The sequence below is a fragment of the Coregonus clupeaformis genome, unplaced genomic scaffold (genome assembly GCF_020615455.1).
Source record: "Coregonus clupeaformis isolate EN_2021a unplaced genomic scaffold, ASM2061545v1 scaf0700, whole genome shotgun sequence".
Classification (NCBI taxonomy): Eukaryota; Metazoa; Chordata; class Actinopteri; order Salmoniformes; family Salmonidae; genus Coregonus; species Coregonus clupeaformis.
The window spans coordinates 113,269-120,390 of NW_025534155.1; positions in this window are offsets into that span (position 1 = coordinate 113,269).

The following is a 7,122-nucleotide window of genomic DNA, read 5'->3' on the forward strand; positions in this document are numbered from 1 at the left end:
ATCCTCTATGTCCTGAGTGACTGTGTATATATTACAATTTGAGATGGGGTCGATTGAGTCAGAGCGACTTGACGTTCACTACCCCCTCTACTCACATGATAACCCCCTTTATTTGCAGACATAGCCCTTAATAAATGCACCCATCCGGAGCTGAATCAGTGTGACAGTGAGTCAGGTTGATGGGTTAGAGGGGATTCCCCCAATGCCCAAATAGACCCCCCTAAACCACCTCACCCCAGATCTGTCTCTGGGCATCATGTACTCATTTTTGGGTTAATGCCTCTTACAGCTATCATGTCTGCTCTAGCCAGGGCTGTTGTTATGACAGCCTCACCAATCGGTTTAATTTTGAACACAGGGCCGTCAACAACGTTGGGATTAGACAATAATCCTCACTCTCCTCTCCCCCAAAATATAATGACTGACCCCCCACCTCAGGGGAAAAATTATTATCCGGTTGCGGTGACACAGGGGTACTGGGTGCAGGCAGGCAGACACACACACACACACACACAACAAAACAAAACAAACAATGTAACAATTAGGCAGTTTCTCAGACACCCTGGGGCAAGACTGAGGTCATCGTAGGTCAGACTGGAAAGGTGAGAGATTCTAAGGTCATACCTACTCATCTAACCAAAAAGAAAGACTGGGACGTAATGGATTTCCCCCTCTGATTCCCGTGTTCTTCAATGTTCTAAGAACACCTCCCTTCAGCTCTGTTGTTGGAATGTTCTCAGAATGTTTCTAAAGCTATTGTACATTTACATTTAAGTCATTTAGCAGACGCTCTTATCCAGAGCGACTTACAAATTGGTGCATTCAACTTAGGATAGCCAGTGGGACAACCACCTTTTAAAAAAATGTTTATGGGGGGATGGGGGAGGGAGGGGGTAGAAGGATTACTGTTATACTATTCCAGGTATTCCTTAAAGAGGTAGGGTTTCAAGTGTCTCCAGAAGGTGGTCAGTGACTCCGCTGTCCTGGCGTCGTGGGGGAGCTTGTTCCACCATTGGGGTGCCAGAGAAGCGAATAGCTTTGACTGGGCTGAGCGGGAACTGTGCTTCCGTAGAGGTAGAGGGGCTAGCAGGCCAGAGGTGGATGAACGTAGTGCCCTCGTTTGGGTGTAGGGTCTGATCAGAGCCTGAAGGTAAGGAGGTGCCGTTCCCTTCACAGCTCCGTAGGCAAGCACCATGGTTTTGTAGTAGATGCAAGCTTCAACTGGAAGCCAGTGGAGTGTGCGGAGGACCGGGGTGACATGAGAGAACTTGGGAAGGTTGAACACCAGACGGGCTGCAATGTTCTGGATAAGTTGTAGGGGTTTAATGGCACAGGCAGGGAGCCCAGCCAACATCGAGTTGCAGTAATCCAGATGGGAGATGACAAGTGCCTGGATTAGGACCTGTGCCGCTTTCTGTGTAAGGTAGGGTCGTACTCTGCAAATTTTGTAGAGCATGAACCTGCAGGATCGGGTCACCGCTTTGATGGTGGCGGAGAACGACAGGGTGTTGTCCAGGGTCACGCCAAGGTTCCTTGCACTCTGGGAGGAGGACACAATGGAGTTGTCAACCGTGATGGTGAGATCATGGAGCGGGCAGTTCTTCCCGCTCCATGTTGACAAACAGACATTAGAACATTATCCCTAACCTTTATCTAAGAAACACTGCAAGATGTTTGCTATGTGGGTAACATAGCCTGTGTTAGGTATGAACATGATAAAGTAAGATTGGAAAAGAGTTTAACAGATGACCCCAGGTCATTCAATGACCTACATTACTGTACATGCTTACTAATAATATCTCATTATGGTTTCATTATTACAGCTCTGTGGCAGATAGTGCTAATGAGACCAGACAATGACCTTTTAGGCTGCTTTGCTTCTGAATTTCAGCTATACATGCCCAGTGCACATGCTCATGTGGGAGTTTGAGACAGAGGGAGATACAGTGTGTGTGTGGGGGGATGGGGGGTGTCTGTGTGCGTGTGTGCATACTTGTGTGTGTGTGTGTGTGTGTGTGTGGTGATGTGGCATGAGGTCTTTATCAATGAATGGAGAAGAGTCTCAGTGGTTCTTTTTATCATTACATTTTTCATGGATGAGAGTGCATAGTAACATGGATGAGAGTGCATAGTAACATGGATGAGAATGCATAGTAACATGGATGAGAGTGCATAGTAACATGGATGAGAGTGCATAGTAACATGGATGAGAGTGCATAGTAACATGGATGAGAGTGCATAGTAACATGCATGGTACTTATGGTTGTGACATGCATACGAGTCATACAATGCATACGTGGATGGACAGACACACACAGATTTTATTGTACAGATCCATGTTCCAGATGTATTTTACAATCCATTTCCAGTCTAGTTAAAACCCATCCTGCCACAGCCTTCTTCCCTTCTTCTCCATCGCTCTTTGTCCTCCTCCTCCCTCCTCCCTCCTACTCCGTCTTTCCGTCGCCATCTGAGCAGTGCTGCTATTCCTAGTACTGGGTTGGGCTTTGGGGAACAGAAGCTGACGTGATGCTAACCAGAGCAGAACTAAACTGTTTGTGTACCCCCTTTTAAACCAACCTCCCATCCCCAAAACCCCTCCCCCCTCGCTTACACCCCTAACATAGCACGTTGCACTGGCCGCCAATCATCCAAACCATCGTCCCTCTCCTCCATACATACTGTACATACGCTCCAGCCTCACCCGTTCCACTCACCACCCCTCCCCTCTCCCTCTCTCTACACCCAGCAGCAACACTTTCCTCATCCTTCTCTCTCTCTCTCTCGCTCGCTCTCTCTCTTCCTCCCTCCTTCAGCAGAAAAGCTTCAATAATTTGCAAGAGCATTTGTTACTATGTACATAGCCAAGGCTAACCACCCACTCACAGGCTCCAGAAACTAAGATGGGAGTATACAAGAATGGTCTAAAGCACAGATGGAAACACACACGCACACGCACACATACACACAAAGACACACACACATTAACAAACAGACTTCTCTTTTTTTTTTCTTTACCAGACATTTCCTGGACCAGTTTTCCTCTCTGCAAATTTACCAGTGTCAAAATAAAGCACAGCCTGGCACATGTCAATATTTGATCGCCTCTCGTACATCAATTCCAGTAAACCATTGAGATCAATTTAGCAACATTGGCTCCAATGAGACTGGTGGACGTTTAGCTCATGGAGATGGCACAAGACTAATGTCTGTATAAACCAGTTAGCCGTGGCCAATGACCAATATGAGAGTGAGAGCTGAGAGAGATTGGCTACTCATGATTCCACCATTCATAACTCTACATGAGAGATGTTAACTCTCTCACACAGACTCCATGGTGACAGTAAGTCAGTAAATACATGAATAATACATGAATAAACAGGACATGACATCAGTGTCATCAACAGCAAAGTGGGGCCTGTTGAAGCATTGGCGTGGGGGGGGGGTCTGAGTAGAGAGAACAATGAGAGGTAAGTAAGTCACACACAACACACTACACACACACAACACACTTTCATAGTATCAGGCTGCATCTTCTACTTTCACTATATCACATAAAGTCAAAGTGGGCCATGGACTTAGAGAACAATCCTAGCCACTGTAGCCTACTGTCGAGGCGCTGAATATTTCTTCTTGCATAATTTGGAGTTTGAGATAGTGACAGACAAAATGGATGCAGGTAATGAGAGAGATGGAGCGAAACGGAATGTTTATGTATCCGTCGCCCAGGAGGCAATGAGGCGTGGGAACCCAGGTAATAATAGCTCAAGTGTGTTAGTGTGTGTGTGTGAATGTGTGCGTGTGTGTGTGAGGATAGAGAGAGAGAGAGAGAGAGTGAGAGAGAGAGAAAGAGAGAGCTCTATTGTCATTGTCCCCTCATGTGTTCACAGCTAATGTGTTCTCACCAAATACCCAGCAGAAAGATGACAGAACTGCAGGAATCCATGCGGGGGCTGCCAGAGTTGCTTTGCCCATTAGGAAGCACTGAAATCTCTTGTCTACAGCACTTTTACAGTCTATGACTGGGATAATTAGCTAAGTACTGCTCAGCAATGGCTTTCACTCAATCAGTCGAGGGGAAGAACAGAATCGGAGCAATTGAAAGGAACATTTGGTAGTCCTGTGTACAACTAAAAGCATGGTAAGTGAAGCTGATTGTGTGTGTGTGTGTGTGTGTGTAATGCTACTTTATGCATGAGTCATCCATTGCCAGTGTTTACATTGCATCTGTACAACTGAATGATATCTAAATGCCATTTCAGGTAGTTCACACTGGCCTTCTTCAGTGTAATTTACAGGTCGAAGGTTACTTCATAGGGGAGAAGGGAGAGATGGTCGACTGCAGTACAAAGATGGCCATGTTTAAAAAAAAAAAAAGATTGTTTGACCATTTCCCTCCAAAAATACAGTAAATATTGAGTAATAACTATGAATTGTTGGGCAATACCTCTGTAGTTAATATGATCTGATACCCACATTGGAGTAATTAAAACAATGAGAGGAGAATGTCTGTGAGGAGAGAAGGATGATGGGTGAAGGAGAGGAGAGATCACCCCCTCTGGCAGTGTGAACCGCTGCCCTACTTTAGCATCCTCCATCTTTAATAAGCCCCTCGCTCACATCCCCCTCAGCGCTTACAGTATGAGACATCAACCTGTCAGACAGGAGCACAACACACACACACAAGTGTGCACACACACACATACAACACTCGTCTTACTGCAAAAGCTGATGTGTGGTGAAGTCTCTTGCACAAAATGGCTGCCGTGCCCCACCTACTCTAGGTGGATGCTATGTGTTGGTAGAGGATGGCATTAATCATACAGAATGTGAAGTGCTTGATGCATGGTGAAAGCGCTATTTCAATGCAGTCCATGATTATTATCATTATAGCACTAAGCCACCGTTCTCTGACACTAACCTGTGTGATGGATTGCCCATGGCGCTACTTGCTCTAGTGCTCTACAGTGAAAAAATGTCGTCATGGCAACATCCTCCGACAAAGGGCAAGGACCCTCTGTGCGTCGGATAGAGATGGAGCCTACCTGTTACACACACAAACTCACGCAGGCACAGGCGTACGTACACACACACACACTTTTTAAACACACACACGCTGCTAAAAAACAGATGCTGTTGCTCACACAGGCTGGCATTATTTGCTTCATCCATCCCTATATTTGCATTGCGCTGGAAATATGTTTTCAATGGCACAGAGCATCTATTGCATCCACACACAGAAACCGGGAAATGACGCCTAGGTTTGTATGCATTATGGTAAGGGGATGTTTGGGAGGACACTTCTCTCCTCTTCTTCCCAATGCACTATTCATAGACCTGTTTTAGGCCTGTCAACACAAATCACCTCATATTCATGAATCTGTTTATGGATGATACTTATGGATTTGTTTCTGTTTACAGCCACTAAATCAACCACATAGAGGGGGACTATTGGGCCAAAGTGAAGGATTAAATTGACACACTATTGACATACTAGTAAGCAAGACAGCTGGGCTGATGCTAAAAACAGTTTGACCCTATCAGCATGTTAGTCTACTTCAATTACTAAGGGTACTTGATCTGTTGCCTAAGCAACCAAAGAGAGGAACAGGAAGACGGGACTACATAGGGAGGGGAGAGGAAAAATAACTTGTCAAAAATCAAGGTGGAGGTAAAATGAGGAGAATGACATGAAGGGGGGAAAGCAGAGGGAGAAGGGAAGCGTGAAGGAGAGCTTCGCTTGAGATGTGAAGAGTAAAGCTCATCGGTAGCGGCAGAATCGGCGCAGCTGTGGGAGGGCAGAGGGAGACACAATGTTAATTATGAAACATCTCAACTCATTCAGGGAGCAGCTAGTTCTATCCCCGCTGCCATCAGCAGCACACTCTCTCGCTGCGTCTATCTCTACCACTCACTCAGCTGGGGAAGAGGAGTGGAGGAAGGAGGGAGAGTGCATGGAGGACAGAAGGAGGAGTGTGGATCAGGAGGTCCGTCCCCTTGTCTTCTTTCCTCTGTGACCACTGATAAACACAAGGACTGGATAGGTGTCCTGTCCACCATATTGCCATGCTTTTATACTGAACAAAAATATAAACACAACATGCAACAATTTTGAAGATTTTACTGAGTTTCAGTTCATATAAGAAAATCAGTCAATTGAAATCAATTCATTAGGCCATCATCTATGGATTTCACATGACTGGGAATACAGATATGAAAATTGCTAGGAATTGTTATTTCAGCTCATGAAACATGGGACCAACACTTTACATGTTGCGTTTATATTTTTGTTCAGTATAGATGCCCTTTCAGATCTGGAGGAGAGGAGCTGTTCAAAACATTGAGCCTGTTTATGTGAAGAGAATTAGATCTTCTAGAGCAGGGGTAGGCAACCCTGTTTTGTTCCAACTAGGCACCACACCTGACCAACAGAGACGATTGAGCAGTTCAGGGATTGCATAAATTCAACACACCTGGTGTTCCAGGTCGGTTAAATCAAAAACATGAACCCTGTTCTAAAAGGTGATGCTTTGTCATTACTGTATCTGTACCGCATGATCACGGTTTCCCTCCTCTACGGCTGCTCAAATGGCACAAAGTGGGACAAAAAACACCCCTCCCAACCCCCACTCAACCCAAGACATAATCGCCCCTCATCCCTCTCAATAACATCCTCCTGGTCAATCTCCATGGGCAGAGAAATCCCCCCTCTCGCCAGATTACAGTGCTGGCTGCCTGGGATTAGGGCTTAAATTACACCAGGATGGATAGATGCTGTTATTCTTCTCATTTTTACTCATATGCATTTGCAGCTGCTGCATAAGAGCCTAAGCAGCAAAACAACCACACAAAGAAAGACCATCTCTCCCCTGTAGCACTTCGCCTTGTCCTAGACCACTCACCAGACAAAGGCAGATTTTTTTGGGTTTGAGGTGTGGTTTTGTCAGACAACAGTGTTTAATATGAAATACGGTGAGTTATTTTTTGCGACCATAAAATGATTACCCCGTCTGTACCTGTCAATGTTAGAGACATATGTATAGAGAAATATAATTTCCCAGGATAATGTGAGCATTTCCTCACGCTCCAGTCTAGATATTGTAGACACTCCCTGAAATTATA